The sequence below is a fragment of the Octodon degus genome, unplaced genomic scaffold, assembly GCF_000260255.1.
Source record: "Octodon degus isolate 3935 unplaced genomic scaffold, OctDeg1.0 scaffold00058, whole genome shotgun sequence".
Lineage (NCBI taxonomy): Eukaryota > Metazoa > Chordata > Mammalia > Rodentia > Octodontidae > Octodon > Octodon degus.
Window position 1 is genome coordinate 10598123 of NW_004524634.1, and position 20293 is coordinate 10618415.

Here is a 20293-nt window from a genome sequence, read left to right on the forward strand (position 1 = left end):
ACTCATTAGACAGAACTGGAAGGGAGGAGACAAATAAGAAAAAAAAGTACGAATATCTCTGAAAGAGAAAGTTTGAATATGAACAGGGGATTTTTGCCAGACAAGTGAAATGAATTATTTTATTGCAGTTCTTTTAGAAGTAAGATCAGTTATGATTTGACATGGTGCATGACACAATAACTTTGGACTGATAACACACAGTGAAGTGGGAAGGGGTTTAAGAGAGAAAATGTAGTAGAATAGTAAAGTACGGACATGCAATAGAACGCCATACACCCTTAAAGTGTAAGAGACTCTGCCATTTACAGCAACGTAGGTGGAGCTCAAAGGGATTGTGCAGAGTGAAATAAAACAGGTAACTATAGTCAAATTCATAGTATCGCAGAGCAGCTTTGTGTTTTACGAAGTTTGAGGGCATGGGAAGCGATCAATTAAAAGTTACAAAATCTCAGACACGTAAGATAAATAAATTCAAATTCATTTATTATATGGGATTTTATCTATAACTAACACAGCTACTATGTTTTACACTTAAGATTTGCTGAGAGTAAATCTTATGAAAAGACAGCATAATAAAAAGTTTAAAATGAAGGAATTAAGAGGAAAGTGGAAGGTGATAAAGCGCTTGTGGCTTGATGGCAGTGATGGTCTCAGAGCGGTATAATTAACTTCAAATTAATCTTTTTATGCATTTAATATTTACAGAGTTTTGTCATTCATACCTCAGTATACAAAGTATAATCTTGAAGAGATTATCTTGTTGAGAAGGGGGACCCGGTAACAATGTCTCCAGAAGAATCACGTATGCAGGACACACAAGAAAATGGCTTTGGAGAAATAACTGAGTCCACCAATGCAGTGATGTAAACCTTCATTCAAAAATAGTATGACTCTTTTTTTTTTATTATTTCCAAGCTTTCCATAAATTCCCATTTTTTTTGACCTGTAGACAAAGGTCAACTAGAAAATTTCTCTAAGAGAGTCCCTGGGCTCAGGTCTGATACTTCTTGCCTCCCTGGGCCATCTTTGTTCATTGCCACTGAGAAATCGGGCACGTGCACACATGTTGTCAGCATTCTGGCATTTTTGGTGCTTTTTCAATGGGAAAAATAAGAAAAATGATTCAGGTGGCAACCTCCAACTTTTAACTAAATTGAATCATTTCTCTAATGAAACACTGGCACAGTTACCCAGACAACCAAGCCAGAAAAATCTAAGTTACAGGAATTAAAAATAAAAAATTTTGAGTTATTTAATAAAATAATGAAAGTAACACTCCTACTTTCATTTTATGTTGTGTTGACCACTTGATGTGTCCTCCAAGTGATACTTATTAATCACAGAGGCTGATCATTTCCATCTACATTTCAATTTATATTCTTCCACCCATTCCTTTAGTGGGTTCTGCCTTAGATGATATGGACCTAGTGAAAGCCATCATCTCCTCTTGTTTGGACTAGTACAAAGATCTCCTCTTGGCCACTAACCTCTGTTATTCATTATTCCCACCCTATTGTAGCCGTTATTCGTACCGAGCAAGAGTGATCCTTTGGAAAGATAGCTTAAGCCCCACCTTCCTCCATTCAAAATCTTCCAAAATCTTCAGAAGACAACCAAACCCTTAACTCACACCCAGTCTCTGATGTCACAGCCTACCATATACCTTGCTGCTCTCTCTGCCCCAATATACCAGCTTCTATAACTTCTGGAACAAACTCATTTCTTTATATATTTTTTTCCACTTGCTGTTCCTTTCTTCCTAGCACACCATTGCCACACTTTGCCACATCACAACTCAGCAATTTTAAATTCTTGAAAGAGATCATTTTCCTGTGTTTATATTCTGATTCATTCATTGGAATTTAAACTCCCTAAGAACAAGAGTAGATTTGTCTGTTGATTTATTCGTAGATCAAGAAAATTATCTGACATAAGGGTCAGCCAGATCGCTTAGGGTACTAAAGTGTCTGCTTAGGCAGAGCACAGGAACTGGAGTTTGATCCCCAGCATGCCATGCCAGCCCTGCCCCCAGGGCATGCTGAGATAGTGATTGAGACTGGGCGTGGTGGTGCACAGCTGTAATATCAGAGCTTAGGAGGCCGAAAACAGGAGGATTGCTACAAGTCTAATCTGTGTAGTGAGACCCTGTAGACCCTATGCTAAATACAAAAAAAAAAAAAGGAAGAAAGAAAGAAAGAAAAGAAAATTATCTGACACATTTTAAGTGCGCAGTGAATTTTTTGAAATAAATGAAAAAAAAAAATCTGTCAGACCAGTAAACTGTCAAGAATGACGGGAAATACTGAAGAATTTCTGCAGGATGCAACATCCATATGATCAGAGTAAGAGAATTACCTGGCTGATCTCACATCATTACCAGCAAAGGAAAGCCCTGATTTCCCAGGACTATTCCTCTGAATAACACATTTCATTATTGGAGATCCAGAGAGTTTAACTTCTGTCTATACAAGAACATTTGCCATTTTCTCTAACAGTGATGTTTATGATATGGAAAAATATATGTAAATATATATATATATATTTTAAATATATATATGTATATATATATATTTACATATATACTGAGACTTACATGGTAGTATTATAAGGAGATGTTTTCTCTTTGCTTTAAAGAAAATGAGAACAAAGGGGTGAGTATCAATAGGCATGATTCCTTGAAATGTAGCGCTAAGTCTGCTGAACTTGGAGCACAGCAACTGGGCCATAGTTTATACTGCAGGGTTTCTTGATAAACAGTCTGCCTACTTTCTTATGAACCCACTGAGAAAGCACTGGGTGAGCTGGGGATAGAAGGAGGGCAAGTGCTATTTAGAAATCCAAAACACTTGTGCATATAAGACATTGTGCTCTCCTACCACGAAACTATTCTCCTTTCTATATGTATGCTCAGACTCTGGGATCATTTTGAGAGGCCGAAGCACATAACCTTCCCTAAGTTTTCCTGTCAACTAATTTTCTCATCCTGCTTTATCCAAATCCTTGATGCTCACCGTAAATCACAAATGCCTGTTGATTAATCAGGGTACATCTGCACTTCAACTATTGCTCCCGCTAGGCACAGTGGAAAACTGGCTATACTGCTTGACTAGGCCTGTCTCCCCTTGTTGTTTTGTCACGAATGTGCTCCCCTTCTGTTTGTGTTCTGATTGAGGTGGTATTTTGGCAATATTCCACTTGTGTGACTCACTAGGATGTGAAGGAAATAACTTTGAACACGGCTCATTTTTTCCTCCTGAGTAACTAGTCATGAGTGTTGGGGGACATATAGCATGGAAGCAAAGGTAGATATTTATAGCCTCATTCTAATTCCTGAGGTATCACTTTTTCCCCCCAAATAATCCATTACGTTTCTTGGAAGAAACAAGGAAATGCTTTGAGTTCAACCTCTCACAGCTATAAACAGATTCAAATTTTAAGTTTGTATTTCAGCTCTCTCAGCCCACTGAGTAGAGCTGACATAAGATTTTTGTCACATGGACTTGGAATTTCCACTCTTTTTCTTTCTGTGCCTTAAGTTGGGACGTAGACTTTTTATTCTTTTTTATTTAAGCCATTCAAAGAAGTTACAAGAGACCAACTCACCCAATAGTTCTTTAACATTTTATGCCATTTCTCTCAGAATGCATGATCTTGAAGAGTAGAGGTTCTAAGGCAGACTGTTGGAGCTTAAATTGTGTCTCTGTCACTAACTTGGTGTGGTATGGGGGGAAAATTATTATTCGTCTGTGCTTAGTTTTTTCATCTTTCAGAGGTGGGTCAAAAAGAATGGCAATTAGTTGACTCACAACAAAGTACTCACAACAGAACCTGGAACATGAGAAAAAAGAAAAAGAACCTGGTACACATTAGGTAAATCTGTAATCTTATCCCATGTATAGATTGGCCACATCCACACCAGGGTCATGTCACTGAGCTGTCACCAGTGAAATTCAGTTGGCTGTTCTATATTATTCATTGTGAAACAGCAGAGTTGCATCTCTCTTGCATTTGCTGTATTTTCAGAACTGTGATCCCAAGTTAAGTTGTACATTCCCTCCCTTAATCACATCAAGAACTTTAGGATCATGAAACTGTTGAAGTGGTTGCCAGGTTAGGCTCACTAAACTATAACAAAATCTTTGTATTCCTGACATCTGCAACAAGGAAATCAAACTCAGAACCTTGTGCTTGCCAGGCAGGTGCCTGTGCTGCTGAGCTATATTACCGGCATTGTTTTCTGTTTTGTTTTTCTTTGAGATCAGATCTTATTATCCAGTTCATGCCTAATGTGAAATCATCAAGTGGCCCATGTGTCTCAGATTTGACATGCCCATTGGCCTCGGGCTCTTGAGTCTTGGGATTGCAGGCATGTGTCAGCATATCTGGCCAAGATTTTTTTTTAATTCAAAAATTATTCATCAAATACCTGATAAATGCTCCCCACTTTATAACACTGATAAAAACCTGTTCTTAGGAGATTATATTCCAGTGGGAAGACTCAGAGATAAGCACATAGAAAGACAGGATTTAAAAAATTGAATGATTCAATCAGAAAGTGAGTGATTGAATGAATTCATTCTGACCTTACATATTTTCTTCAAAAAATCTCTCTGTAAAAGTGATATGTAAGCAAAAGCATGAAGAAGGAGAAATAGCCCAGAGGTTATCTGTGGGAACTAGCTGCCAGCAAAGAGAACGGCAAATGGGAAAAGTCTTAAGGAAGATGGTGTTTAGTGTATTCCAGCAGAAAAAGGAGGTCAGCACGTCCGGTACACAAAAAAAGCCTGAGTGCGGCAGAATAAGACACAGAATCAGGTTGGACTTAAAATAGTGGTCTGCAATCTCTGATATTTGGAACAGTGGTCTGGAAGATTTAATTGTTTTAACAAAGTTTTCTCCAGCTTTGGGTGAGGAATGGATTCAGAGGGATAGGGTATAGGAAGAGCTAGATGGGAAGAAAGGTTTATTTTGATAGAGTAGCCAAGAGCTAATGGATAGTGGCTTCTGCTAGGTTGGGAGAGTGACAGTTAGCAGGGACTTTCAACTTTGGTGGATTAGGAACCACCCACGAGGGTATTAAAAAAGACTTCTGGTAATGTCCAGGTGGGTCATGGAAGCATGAGTTTGGGGTCTGTTTCTGATCTCTCACCCCTTCTTCCCTGTCTGATTCTCCTCTTCTGCTTCCCAACTGCCATATGCTCAGCAGATCTGCCCCATCATGTATGTGCTTTCTCCTTTGGAGAATCCTATGCTGAATTCCCTGAGGCTGTGAACTGAACTGAACTGAACTTCCTTTAGGTTGTGGCTGCTGTGAATTCTGCTCTCAAGTTGGGAAAAGCTAACTAAGAAGGGTACAGGTAGAGACTCAGGAAGAGCCTACCACATGGGCAGAATGGAGATGGAGCTGCTGAAAGGACCATGAGTAGGCAAGCAGAAGTACAGTGGAAGAGGGAAATGTGACACTGCAAGGCTTTTGGGGCGAGGGTATTTTCTGTTCTGGTGCCAGCCTCACAACTATTCAAATAGAGAGTAAAAAGTAGTATTTGGAAATAAAAGAGGGAGCTCTTTATAAAAATAATAGTTTTTTTTTTTTTTTTTACATTCTGGTAATTTCAATTCGACCCAAAATCACAGTGAAATTATTTGAAAAGCCTGCCACCCTAAATTGGTATTTTATAAGGTTCCAAGAAATAAAGTAAAGTAGAAGTCAGAAAAGGTGATTTTCATGTAGAAATTCTCTGAGGATTTGCTTTCCTCAAATATCCTGGGTTTCTTTTCTAATTTTCTTGATAAAATCCATGGTGATTTTTTGACTATTTTGACTTTTTGACTATTTAGCAAATAAAAATATATATATATATATATATATATATATATATATATATATATCCATTTAGCCTCATCTCATTCCTGTGGTTATTGTCAAATATATTGGCCTTGTGTTCAAGCCCGCATCTCACTATGTGTCTGCCTCCTCCCAGGAGAACAATTTTAATTTTATAAAGAATGTGTCTTAGCAAAGGATGAGATGACATCTCCCTGCCAAAGTTAGTGGCATAATTAAAATGTGTATGAGGTAGATAGATGGCAATTGACTCCCTGTAGCTTCCTCTAATATAGATTCCTTAAATCACAGTCCTTGGTTACGGCTACAGCAGTGTGTTGCCTTGTCTCTAACAACTTTCTTTACAATTGCACGCACCGTGCAGGGGACTTCATTTGCCAAAGCAGCCGCAGTAGTTTGAGCTGTAGTACAAGGAGTGAGTGTCATTTTGCACATTTTCTTTAATTGAGGATCTACAATAACATGAAAGCTTTGAATTCACAGAAGAAAATGACTTTCCATTTCTTATGAAGTAAGCTTTAGAAAGTATAATGACAGAGTCTTTCAAACAAGCTAAGGGCACTCATTTAGCAAAGTCAAGTTGCTTCAGATATCATAGTTTAATGGAATGTTTCCCAAACTGAGCTCTGTCATTGAAAGCTGGCAATTCTTAGTTGAAGAAGATGGAATTGAATGTTGCCAATTCAACCAGATAGTTCTAAAGACAGAATCACAAAGTTAAAAGATAAAAATTAGGTCCACAAAGAAGAGAAAACTTGGAGTAGTAATCAGAGAAAAAGTTTGTAAGTATTTATTACAGTTATATAAACAGATAATCTAAGACTAAGAATATGCACTCTCTCATATATTTACAAACTTAGAGTAGCATTATTTAAAATTGCCAAACTACCGAAAACAACTGAAATATGCATCTACCCAAGATGGGAGAAATAGCAGTATATTCATGCAATAAAATTAAACTACATACAGAATTAAAATTCATGAATTAAGAGCTATATTCAGGGATATGGATGAATCAAAGATAACACTAAATCAGACACAAAATAATGTTCCATTTATACAGAACTGCAAATCAGACAACTGTAGAGCTGAAATTTTGGATAGCAATTTGCTTTAAAGATATCTGTAATGTGGAGTGAATAAGAGAGTCTATGTGTAAGTACCTGCAGTTTGTGCCTGTGTCCAGTTTTTGACCTGAGTGATGTTAATAAGTGGGCTTACTTTAACATAATTCAATGAACTGTATATTTTTGCTTTGTTTGCTATTTGTTGTGGGTGTGTTACACTTTAATAGCACAATGCTTTAGAAATTTCATGCAGAAATGTGTTGAAAAGGATGAGTTAATAAAGTTCTAGGTTTGTAGTTAACATAAATTCAACATAGCCTTATTCAATCCAAATTATTGCCAAACACAAGATACAGAAGAAGAAAAAAAAAATAAACTTATGATCTATTGTAAGATCAGCAAAGGGGAAAACCAGTTTGTAAGTGTCATGACTTTTACTTAATGGAATGGGCCAATGGAAATTCTGCTCTAGGAAAAGTAACTCACCCTGCTCCAGGGGCCCACTGAGATGGCAATTGAGACTGGGCATGGTGGCGAGCACCTGTAATCCCAGCACTTGGGCGGCTATAAACAGGAGAAGCACTGCAATTCTGATCTAGTAGGGACACCCTGAACACACTGCAGAGCCTTCCCTAAAATACAAAAAAAAAAAAAAAAAAAAAAAAAAAAAAGAAAGAAAGAAAAGAAAAGAAAAGAAAACTGACTCATTGTTTAGAAGAAATTCACTGTTCTGAAGAAAAGAAGTGATGCCAAGATGGGGGATGGTTTGGTTGGAGACAGACAGAAATGGCTAAATTGATGTAATGAGAACAATACCCAGAGAGAAATTGAAGGGAATTAAAAGCCAGCAGGTGGGAGGAGATAGACCGAGAGATGTATCTGGGGTCCCTGTGTCATCAGTAAAGCTTCATATATGCAAATTAGACAATGTTTTCTTCCATCTCAAATGGATCGTAGGAGAAAAAGAACAGCAAGATGTGTGATGGATGGTTGGTATCAAAATACTACAAGGGCACACACTGGAAATAATAAAAATGTGAAAAGCCACTGAAGCTTTCTAAAAAAAAAAAACATGCTGGAAGTATTAAAATGAATGCTCCTTACTTCAAAATTAGTGAGACATCTTATTTTAATTTTACCAGGCAGGTGCTAGAAGATTTCGGGATATTCTGGTTATATCAACATTTGTACAGCATCTCTGTTGACATAGCATTTCACACATATTTTCCTTACCCAAGTCTTCTCAGATAACTGTAATTGTGCAGAAGGATGCTGAGATTGGAACAGCTGACAAGACCATCCTTAGCCATGCTACTACTATTCTCAAATGACTTCCATTACATCAAGCTCAATAGTTTCTTAAAACTAATCCCTTATATCTAAGCCTAGTTCAACTTTCTTCTGTGAACAACTTTCCTAACGTTGGATCCATGTGTGCTCCAAATTCTACTTCACAGCATTGTTTTTTGAAAAGAGTTTAAATTTAATGTTTGCAAAAGCCAGGACGTAATAAAAATACAATAGGAAAATCTCAGTATTTTTATCTTTCTGATAGATTTTGTAAACACAAAGAAACAAAGTAGACTACTTTGCTAGAAGGTCTCAGTTTTCTGTACAGATTCAGGGAACTGTTACCTTAGCATGAAGGAACTATTTTTTCTTCCTTTTTTCATGGAACATAGTGCAAGATCTAGTCTTTGTGTAAAACAGACTTAGGTTAGAAAACTGTTGAACAGACTTGCTCAAACACTAACTGTGTAACTTTCAGTAAGTTAATTTCTTTAGTTCTATTACATCATTTTCTTAACTAAAATGGAGAGCAATATTACTTTTTCATAAGTTTGTCATGAAGATTTCAGAACGTAGTATAAACTTATGTGGTATCCTAGCACAAAACTTGGAATACAGAGGTGCTAAATACTAATACTTTTAATTGAATAAAATCATAATGGTGCTGGAGATGCTTTAGGCAGGTAAACTATACTTGTAGATAAAATCTAGCCAACCACTTCTTTATGTAAGTATGTAGTTGCATTACAACACAGCCCAAGGGGCTGGAGAGATAGCTCGGTAGAATGAGCACTTCCCTGGAGAGTACAAGGGCCTGAGTTCAATCCCAGGTTCTGCCAAAACACCAAACAAAACAGAACAAACAATACAAAACAAAACAAAAAATACAGCCCAAGAATATTTGTTTTTATATTATAGAAGGCTATTTGCACATCATAATATTAGAGCTGAATCATTATAGAAAGAAACCATATGGCCTACTAGACTGAAAACAACTTCTAACCACTCTCTTAATGTGGAAAAGTTTGTCTAGTGTATATAAAAAGATTTAGGTAGCTGGACTTCACAAATATCATCTTGTGATGTTAGAATTCTGCATAGAGAAAGGCTATTGTCATATAAATGATCAATTATTACTGCCCAAACTTAAAATATAAGTTTAGAAATAGTAATAACTATATGGCTGGAGCTTTTCCACAATTAGATGTTATCATAAGAATAGTTACTTTGAAACATCAAGGAAAATATCACTACATTTACTAAAGCAAATGAAGGTATTACGTATATAAAGTGATAACAGGAATTTCTGCAAAACCATGAGCTTTGTAATTGGATAATATTGGCATTGCTAACCAAGGATGCATCTTGGAATAAAAGATTATCACTCTGCATAAATGCGTGCAAGCCTCACTAGCTTTTATTATTTGTTATTTGACAGCTGACAAGATCATCCTTAGCCATGCTACTACTACATGTGTTGTGAAGCACAGTATTCACAACAAAATCTCTTGAACGCTGTCTTAGATAGTTTCTTGTCCCTGAGACCCAACACCCAACATCCACAACTTCACAGAGGTGTGGTTTGTATCAGCTCACCTTCAATTCACAGTTGGCTGATTTCAAGGAAGAAGGGCATGATAGAAGGGGCTGGTGGAGGCAAGGTGCTCAGGCGCAGCAGCCTGCAGCCAGCGAGAGAACAGAGGAACCATGAAGGGAGATGCATCTTCCAGGCCATGTAGTGCAGGCCTGCTCTGACCAGACTCCACCTGCCAACCTCTCCATTAACCTAGGATGTAATCCCTGCCTCCAATCACTTCCTATGAGCAAACAAGGCTTTGGGGACATTGCAAATGCAAACAGAAACAAATGCTTACTGTTTGGAGGTCTCACTGTTATACAGGTCTTCTCTAATTAAATAGCTTATCATTATATCAGAGAGATGAAATATTACATGGCATCTGTTTTCTTCATTTATTCTTCTATTTCTCTAAAATTTTCACAGTGGTCTTCTTTATTGTATCATTTCAAATAAACCTAGTACTTCTCACAAATTAAAATGAAGGAAAATCTAACTACCTAAACTCATCTAATAGCCATCTCTGTTCTTGTTTGTCACTGAGAAGTTTTGGAATTCAGGGGCAATGCTAAAAATATGGTAAAAGTGAAAAAAAAAAAGAAAAAAGGAAATCAACAAAAACAATTATTGCATTATGAGAAATTAATAATAATGAAAAGTAACAGCTTGAAGAAGCAGAATATAAAAGCCTAAATAATAGACAAGCTAAATGAGAAAAATCAAAGATAAAAAATCATACATTAGGTCAGAGGCAGATAACCAGTAGAAAAGGGAAGTGAATGAAAACAGAAGTCACACAAATTATTGGAAATTTGAAAAAGATGGAAATATAGTTGCCTCCATCAATAGATGCAGCAAGAAGCTAAACGAAAGCAGCATAAAAGATTGTCAGGACTCATTTCAGTAAGAATGTGATTGATACAACCAATCTAAGCTTGGAAGGAAAGCATAATATTTTTCACACTTGTTTTCTAAAGAGCTTTTCCATAGGACTAGAAGATTGGCATTATAAGATATATGATATACACTTGAGAATAACTTACGCTCCACGAGAGAGGAAGGAGGGCAGGTTCCATGAGCATTTTACCAAATGCTGGACCATTCGAAAGAAACCTCGTATTGCCTTCTTAGCATTGGCAAGGAAGAGAGACAATGCCTGAAGGGAGAAAGGATTACACATGCACACTGATGAACTGAACGATCTGAAGCCAAGCCCGTGTGCAGCACTGCCCCAGATTTAGAACACAGACTACCCCTAAGCTCTTCAATTGTGAGCACACTCTCATATCCAAGCCAGTGGAAGGAAGTGGGAAAAGATGGTAGCTGCTAATCCTCAGGCTCCTCAAGCCAAGAAATCCACCATGGAATGGCCAGCAAGTCAGTAAGACCTGGGAGTCCCGGATGTTACTAATGAAGCATTCATATCAGAAATCCTGCCCGTGCTTGTTTTGATAAATGTGGGCAAGATAGTGGTTAAGGATGCATTTCCTTTCATTTGGAGTAATTAATCTGAGGAAGAGAAAAATAAAAAGGAGCCTCAAAGGTAAGAGCACAAAGTAAGGAAGAAGAAGGCTTTCAAACAGTTTTCAGCTTCTTCCTTTTAGCCTTGGAAAGAAAGTACACACACACACACACACACACACACACACACACCCCTTTTATATTGTTATTTTTTTAACTAAAGATAAATCTCAAGATCCAGAAACGCCCAAGGAAGTTAAATGCTTGGAGGTTTTTCCAGTCATCTCAGAAATTTTTAATAAAAGGACCTAACGTGCTGCTTTTGATTCACTGCTCATTTCATTATTAGCGCTTCTAAAATCCTGGCCAAAGTTGTGCCAGTCTTTGCCAGTTCTTGTCTCAGAAAGTCATGTTCTGAGCTCAGTCCTCATGTAGCTGCGACCCGAACAAGCCAGTGCTGAGTACCGGAGAATTTGTTACCTTATCAGGGCTGAGTTGGATGTGCTCTTTTCATTTTTCATCTCACTAATGCAGAACAATAAACACACACACACACACACACACACACACACACACGCATGCACACACGCACGCACACACACCACAGACTGTTATGAAGGGGACTCACTGTAGCAGGCGACAGGCAGCAGTGCTCACAAGGGGCTTGGAAGGTGGATCACTCAGGTCCCTGGCTACTCAGGATATAAGGGGAAAAATAAAATTCGACCAAAGGAAGGCAACCTTGAGGAGAATTTCATCATATGAACTCCACCAACAGAGGTGTTTAGAAAGTAGCCGGGCCACTTCTCACCCCCAGCGCCGCTTACAGCTACTGTCTTAGGAAAAGATCGAATCCCTTCAGGGAAGAGAGCAAGTGTGGCAGCAGCTGCCAAGCTGCAGTCGGTGCCAGTCTTGCGGCCTCCACCCAGTGCTCACCTGTCCTCACTCTCCTCCCACTGGAGGCAGAAGTCCACAAGGCAGATATTAGCAGGAGAGTCCTTCTCAGATCATGGAACTAAACACATGCAGAAAATTTCCCGGAGGGGCATGACTGAGTCAGAACTGGTAAATCCGAGGGGCAGGGAGAAACAAAGGTCAGGGTCAGAGTCATGGCGAGGGGACCAAAGCTGGCACTGAGAGTTCCAAAGGACAGTGCGAGTGACAAGAGGTTTGCAGGGGCTGTAACTGTGGAATCCCAGTGTAGAGAAAAGACACTGGAGCAGTGTCAGAGTATGCAACCTCCCACTGGGTGCTCCCAGGTCTCTGAGCTCTGTGGCTGCATCAACTTCTGTCCACTGATTCCCTTTTAGCCCCACTTTGGTCTCTCTCTCAAAGTCACCCAAGTGCTACAGAGTTCCTGGTATAGTGGCCCTTCTCATGAAGACTTAAATGTCACTGCATTCACAGGATCGAAAGAGGTTCTTTGATGGTACCAGCAGAAAGATTAAGGCAGGTGAAAAGTCAGGGAGAAGAGGTATGGTCAGAAGGTTTGGCAAGTTGCATTCTATTAGAGTAGCGCAAGGAGAAGAGATACAAGCAACTGCAGGCATTATTTTTTATGGAAAGGGGGTGGAGATTCAGGAAGCCCCTCCAGAGATGAGCAAAAGATTGGGTGCTGGACCAGACAGCTGGTCCCCCAACAACAACCCCATATAAAGGGAGGAATCTGATCATATAAAAGAAGCAAAAATCTCTACCTGGTCATGTCCACAGGAGCACAGATGAAACCTAGTGAATATCTGTCGGCAGAGGGAGTGAGAAGAAAGAGCAGTCCTGGGGACCAAGGTGACCTCCCAGCCCATTTCTCCCTGTAGATAAGGGAAGAAGGCATTAGAGGGGACCAGCTCATGCCCTGGGTCGTATGCCCACATCCCAGTCACAACCACAGAGGTCCTAAGAACAAGGTCTCTGCATATTTGAACTGAGTGAGGAAACACATTGAATAAATTCTGACTACAGTATAAATAATTCCAAGAAGGTTCTCAGTGTTTTTGTACATGTACAGTTCTGTTTTATTTTTCCTTTCATCTAGTATTGTTTTTAGTAAGAACTAGGAGATGGACAGTGTGGTAATAAGAATATAGAATTAAGAGTTAATACTTTTAGGGGCTGGGGAGATGGCTCAGTAGAATAAGCACTTGCCTGGCAAGCACAAGAGCCTGAGTTCAATCCTTAGCTTTGCAAATAAATAAATAAATAAATAAATAAATAAATAAATAGAGAGCGAGCTAATACTTTTATGCCTATCTCTCCCTGCTTAATTACTCTCAGTTCTTCTAATGCCAAGGGTAGTTTCATAGGGCTACCTAAAGTAATTTTCTTGTGTGGGCACAAATTGGACACACCTTCCCTGTACCTTCTACTATGCACCATTTTAATCTATCCTCCCCCTTTTTCATACTGTTCCTGTCAGCTCACCCTCTATCCCCAGTCTTACTCGTCTGATTTCCATGGCATTATCATTGGAAGCACAATGATTTGCTTTTTTATTTTTCTCCTTTTCACAATATATATGGCACAGTTTGTATCTATGACATAGTGAATAACAATTAATCATTGAGCTGGGGATATACCTGAGCAGTATAAGCACCTACAGAAAAGAATTAATTACTGTTTTATTTTTATAGCATATAGTGTTTTATTCTGTTTCATTTTCCTTTTTTTTTTTTTTTTTTTTTTTTGGTGGAACTGGGGATTGAACTCAGGACCTTGCGCTTGCCAGGCAAGCACTTATCCTACTGAGCTATCTCCATGACCCCCGAGAGCTTTATCCTGACATGTCTCGTGTTAGAATTTGAGTCTAGATGTCTCCCAAAGCCTCACATCATCATAGGGCAGGTTTCTAGAACTTTGATTAACTCATGGCCCAGTGCTGGAATTATGGGTGTAATTGATACACCCTTTTAGGGTGTGTAGCTTACATACAATATATGTGAGAGAAAGAGGACTGTTTTCTGCTTCTCCTCTGTTTTTGCTATTGTTGCACTTGCTGTTTTCTGACATGTGCCACTCTGCCTTGGAGACAGCTGAGTATGGACTGAAACTTCCACAAACTGTGAGCTAAATAAACCTTTCCTACCTTCATTTTGAGCATCAGGTATTTTGTCCAGCCAACAAGAGAAAAGTAAATGAGACATCAGGATATCACTCACTAAATTTGTATGCAGAGGATTTGAATAAAGCTGTCTGTTGGTACATATTCCCAAACTTTTGCCCTTCTCCTCAATCAGTAATTCCCAAGCACAATCAGACATTGATACACTCATACTGGGGGACTTCAGTACTCCACAAATAGACAGGAGCTATCAGAAAAATATTGCAACAGCAGAAATCAAAATTGAACAAAGGAACTTAATACGTAGGTGCAGTGTCTCATTCAACAACAGCATCATTTACATTTTTCTCAGCCACATTTAGAGCTTTCTGTAGAATAGACCATAGCTTCTATCATAAAGCATGCTTAAATGAATATAAAGGAACTGAAATAATTTCTTGAGTTTGGTCAAATCATCGAAGAATGAAACTAGAAATCAATAGCAAAAATAACCACAGAAACTATAAAATATATGGAGATGAAATAATACATGCTTACACAATCAGTGAATTTAAAACCTCCTACAATCAAATGACAGTGGCAGTCCAACATACCAAAATATATGAGAACCAATAAAGACAGTAATAAGAGACAAGTTTATAGCTATGAATACCTAGGATAGAAAAATAGAGCAATCTCGAATAACAAGTCAATGATATATCATAAGGATCATCAGATAAGCAGTAGAAATCCAAATCTAAAACTTGTAGAAGGAAAACAATATCACAGCTAGAGCAGAGCTTAAATTAATGAAATTGACATGAAAATAATACAAAGAATCAAAGAACAAAAAGGCGGCTCTTTGAAAGGATAAATAAGATTGATAAACCCTTAGCTTGAAGAAACAGAAGCTTAATATCAATGCAACTGGACCTAAAAGAGTTGAAATCACCACTGACACTAATAAATTTAGAGTTTTTGAGAAAAACATTTCAAAATTGACATTCTCAGTAGGGGGTGCTTGCGCATGCTGGTAATCCCAGAACTCTGGAGGCAGAAGCAGAAGGATTGCCATCAATTCAGCAACAACCTGGGCTACATACTGAATTCAACAGCACTCTAGATGATATAGTGAGGCCTTGTTTCAAGTTTCTTTTTGAATGCTTATATTCTGATAAATTGGAGAATCTTGGAAAAAAAAGGATAAATTCATAGACAAATATGAATGACCAAAATTGGAATAAAATATATAAAATACTTGAATACACCACACGCAGACAGCAAAACTGGAGTTGTAATTAAAATCCCTACCAAGTAAGACAAGTCCAAGAGTCAAAGGACTCATAGCTGAAGCTCCCATAACTTCAGAGAGGAGCTAATATTCCTCACAGTGTTCCAGGAAATTGAAAGGGAAACTGGAGAGCCAAACCCCTTCCTTGTAACCAGCATTGGGTTAAGTAGGCATGAATGAGAAACAAAGTATAACTATTTTGAATAGAAAATAAAGAAGATATGGTACAAAACAGAGAGAGGGCCATTTTGGTGTTAGAAGATCAGAGAGAGGCGATAGGGAGAGGGAAATTAAAATAACGAAGACCCCATATATCTAAGTACCAATCCCCAAACAAATGTAATTATGAACCTCAAATATATACAATTTGCTCTTTTCAAGGAACATAACATAGATTTTGATTAAGTAACTTGAACCTCTTTCACATAGGACAGAATCAGAATCTGAATGAAGTTTCCAGTAAGAAAAAAAATTGTATTTGTAATTATTCTACTTTATTGTCAAATGAAAGAAGAGCAAAGATACCTTAGCTTTAACATCAAAGAACGTCAGTTACATAAGTGAGTTTCATACAAATAAACAAAGACCTTTTTTAACCTCAGAAGCTTTTAGGCTTCTTCATAAAGTATTCCTGTTAATGATATTTAGTGATTTATTTCCTGAAGGCTAATGTTGAGGAGTTTTTGTTTTGTTTTGTTTTTAATTTTTTGGTGGAACCGGGGATTGAACTCAGGGCGCTTCGCTTGCCAGGGAAGCACTTATTCCACTGAGCCATCTCCCCTACCCCATGTTGAGGAGTTTTAATGCTTTCAATCTATGGGAGCTAAAATTCATTATCTACCACATATTATTAAGACCACTCCTATTCAAAAAATTATAAGCATTGAGGAAAGTAATGAATTCAAATTCAGTAAGTTGTGCCAGACATTTACTCAAAAAGATCACTCTATCCCTTTCATTTGGGAATAAATGTGAACCTAGTCCATGTTGTGAAAAAGTTTATGTTTACAGTTGTTACGGTTGGAGTCTAATTTTTCCCCAAAAGGCCTCATGCAGTCATGGGGCAGGCTTCTGGAATTTATGATTGATTCATGGTCCAATGCTGGGATTGTGGGTGTGAGTGTTACACCTACCCTGGGGCAGGTAACCTGCATAGGATATAAGGAAGTGAGAGAGGCTCTCTCTCTGCTGCTCCTGCCTTTGCTCTTGCTGTTTTGTTGTTTTCCATTGTCATGAAGTGCTGCCCTCTGCCATGCACCACTCTGCCTTGGAGCCAGCTGAGTATGGACTGAAACCTCCATCAACTGTGAGCTAAACAAGCCTTTCCTTCCTTAATTTTGGGCATTGGGTACTTTGTCTCCGCCACAAGGGAAAAGTAACCAAGACAAAAATGTAGTACACTTGTTTTATGTATTTATTATTTATTTATTTTTCTGTAGTTAGGACAGGGTCTGGAGAATCTACAGGGTCTCACTACATAAATCAGACTCGGAGTGATACTCCTGTTTTCAACTTTTCAAATGCTTGGATTACAGGTGCGAGCCACCAGGCCCAGTCGGAATTGCTGTCTCAACGCGGCCTGAGTGTAGGGCCTGCAAGCCAGGGATTGAACTGCTGCCGTTGCGCTCTGCCTAAGCAGGTGCTTTAGTCTGCTAAGCTATCAGACCAGTCCTGGAGCAGTGTTTTATTAAATCTTGTGTTATTTTTTCCCAATGGAGAGCTAAAGATAGGATATTTGTTTGGTCTATAAAAATTCATATTATGTTAAAGAATAAAACATTCTTTAGAACCAGATATGGTGGTGTACACTTGCATTCCCAGCACTGGGGAGGCTGAGGCAGGAGGGTCAACATGAGTATGAGGCCAGTCTGAGGTACATAAGCAAGTTTGATGCCAGACTGCACTACCAAGCTAGACTGGGTCCCAAAATAAAGCAAACAAAATCAAACAAAACAAAAAAAGTTATTGAGGGAAACTGGAATAATGATTTTACTCAGCAATACATGCAAAATAATCATATTGGATCCATAAATTTGTCAGTATATTAGTAACAAAAAGAGTCTTTAAAATAATAATACCCAGGGCTGGCCAAATAGCTCAGCAGATTAAAGTGCCTGCAAGCAGGCACAGGGTGGCCTGCTGTGCCAGCCCCGCCCCCGGGGCCCTCTGAGGCAGGGATGGAGACTGGGTGTGGTGGGGCCTGCCTTTTATCCCAGCACTTGGGAGGCTGTAAACAGGAGAATCACTATGAGTCTGATCTAGTAGTGAGACCCTGAACACCCTATAGCCCCTTCCCTAAAATAGAGAAAAATAAATAAAAATAAAATAATCGTACCCTAATTACCAGTATCCTCTGAAATACTATAAATACATTATTCTTTTTTTTATGTATTTAAGACAGGCTCTACAGAGTCTTACTAAACAGATAGGACTCGTAGTGATCCTCCTGCTTTCAGCGTCCCAAGAGCTGGGATTACAGGAATGTACCACCATACCCAATCTCATTCACCTCCTCAGGGTACCCCTGGGGTGGGGCCTGCACAGCACACTGGTGATCAAACCCTGGTCCCTGCTCCTGCTTAAGCAGGCACTTTAGTGTGTCCAACTATCTGGCTGGTGGTGCACACTTGCATTCCCAGCACTTGGGAGGCTGAGACAAGAGGATCAACATGAGTTTGAGGCCAGTCTGAGGTACATAAGCAAGTTCAATGGCAGCCTGCACTACCAAGCTAAACTGGGTCACAAAATAAAACAAACAAAATCAAACAAAATACAATATTCTATTGCTTCCTGAGTCAATAATCTGCCCCAAAATAAACAGAGAAGGAAATTGCCCAATTCATGTTTTGTTTCAAGCCCAAGAAATCCTAAAACTCACCAGATATCATGAAGAAAATAAATGGTTAACTCCTGAAAAAGTAGATCAATTTTGTCTGTCATGTTTGTCGACGTTAATTGCTTTCTTCTGCTCCCTGAACATGCAGTCATCTTACCTAACCTCCAACTTGTTAGATAATCACACTGTATTCCTGCACCATTTACTTTAACATGTTTCCATAAATAGTTATTTCCCTTAGAAATCTCAACTCCCTAATGCTTACTAAAGCTCATTCTAACTTTTTCATTACTAGAACTTTGAGAGGTGTAATGAGTATTCCGAGTAAAATCAATTGTGTGCTAGATGTGCAATTATTGGGATCTTTAACTTATATGCAATAAGTAAATAAGCCCTGGAAAGTCTTGCTGTGAAAGGATTCAAAATAAAATAAACGATGGAACCACAATTGAAGAAGCAGATTATTTCTCACCAGGTGTTTTGGGAATATGGAAACACACTGTAATTTTTTTTCACTGCTTATTCTCTGAAACAATTGTAAAATGCCCCAGGAATGACATTAAGACAAATAATTTATGCCACACACATTTTTAAACCATAAGCAACTTCATTAAGGAGATTCCCCTTGGTAGCCTGTACTAAAACAGCTGGCATAACTGTTGGATATTAATGAAAAAAATTAAAATTTCTATTGCAATCAAAAATCCCTTTTTTAAGATTTATAATGAGTTTCTGTATTTAAAGTGACCCAAAGAAAACCAACCATCTTAATTAACACTGACAATCCAATTCTGAAAATAAATCCAGTCAAGAAATGTCTTAGCACTTGTGTCACCAGGAAGGATTTGAGGAGTCACCCAAGGGAAGATAGAGACCTCAACTTGGTCCACAAGGTAGGTGTTTCCACAGAAAGCAGTCCCAGGAAGCTTCAGTGACTTGTGTGAGCAGTTTATAAGGCAGAGTCAGAAAGAAGAGAGAGTAAAGAGTGGCCTAGAAGGGTAAGAGTGGACCGAAACTGGAAGGGATCACTGATGAGATACAGATGGACCCAATCTCAAAAGAAAGCTGAGGCCAGCTGGAGTGTGGCCAATCACTACCTCAGTGATGGAGCTGGAGCTCCATAGGAACCCTTGTGGCTTGAAGGGCAGGGTGCTTCTTTGAGATAATAGCACTTGCCCGAGAAGGGAACTGACTTGACCTTGTCCTGAGGTTACCGCTCCTACCTTGGGAGGGTGATCTTCTCATGAGGTGGTCTGTAGAGCTGTATTTTCCCCTGGATGCTTTGAGCTTCGGAAAGGTGGCTGGAAAATTCTAGGCATTGCTTGGAGAGGAAGGAGGCATACACATGGTGAAAGTTGAGAATCTTATGTCTCCAGTTTTTTTTTTTTTTTTTTTTTTTTTTTTTTTTTTTTTTTTTTTTCAGAACTAGGGATTGAACTCAAGTCCTCGTGCTTGTCAGGGAAGCGCTTATTCCACTGACCCATCTCCCTGGCCCTTGTCTGCAAATTTTGAAAAGTACTTTACTTGGAGTCCTCAGGTCTGAAAGAAGGTGAGCTAGACTAAGTGTATATAAGAACAGTAATCCTAGAAGTACAAATACTCATTCAGTGATTATCATGGCTACTGCAGACCTGAGAGGGGATCTGACTCAAAGTTTGAAGGTAATAAAGGAGATGAAAAAATTCTCAGCAGGGTTGCTTCCTTGTCTCCCTTATACATTTCTTTATTTCTTCTATACCAACTCACGTGCCAAACACTGTACTCAGTGATTTTTTTTCTGTTAATTTGTTCAGTCTTCACAACAAAGTATTTTTAAAACTAGCTACTCATTTCAAGAAGTAAAGGCAAAACAAGAATGCAGAGCCCAAATGGATACATGAAAGCTTTTTTCTT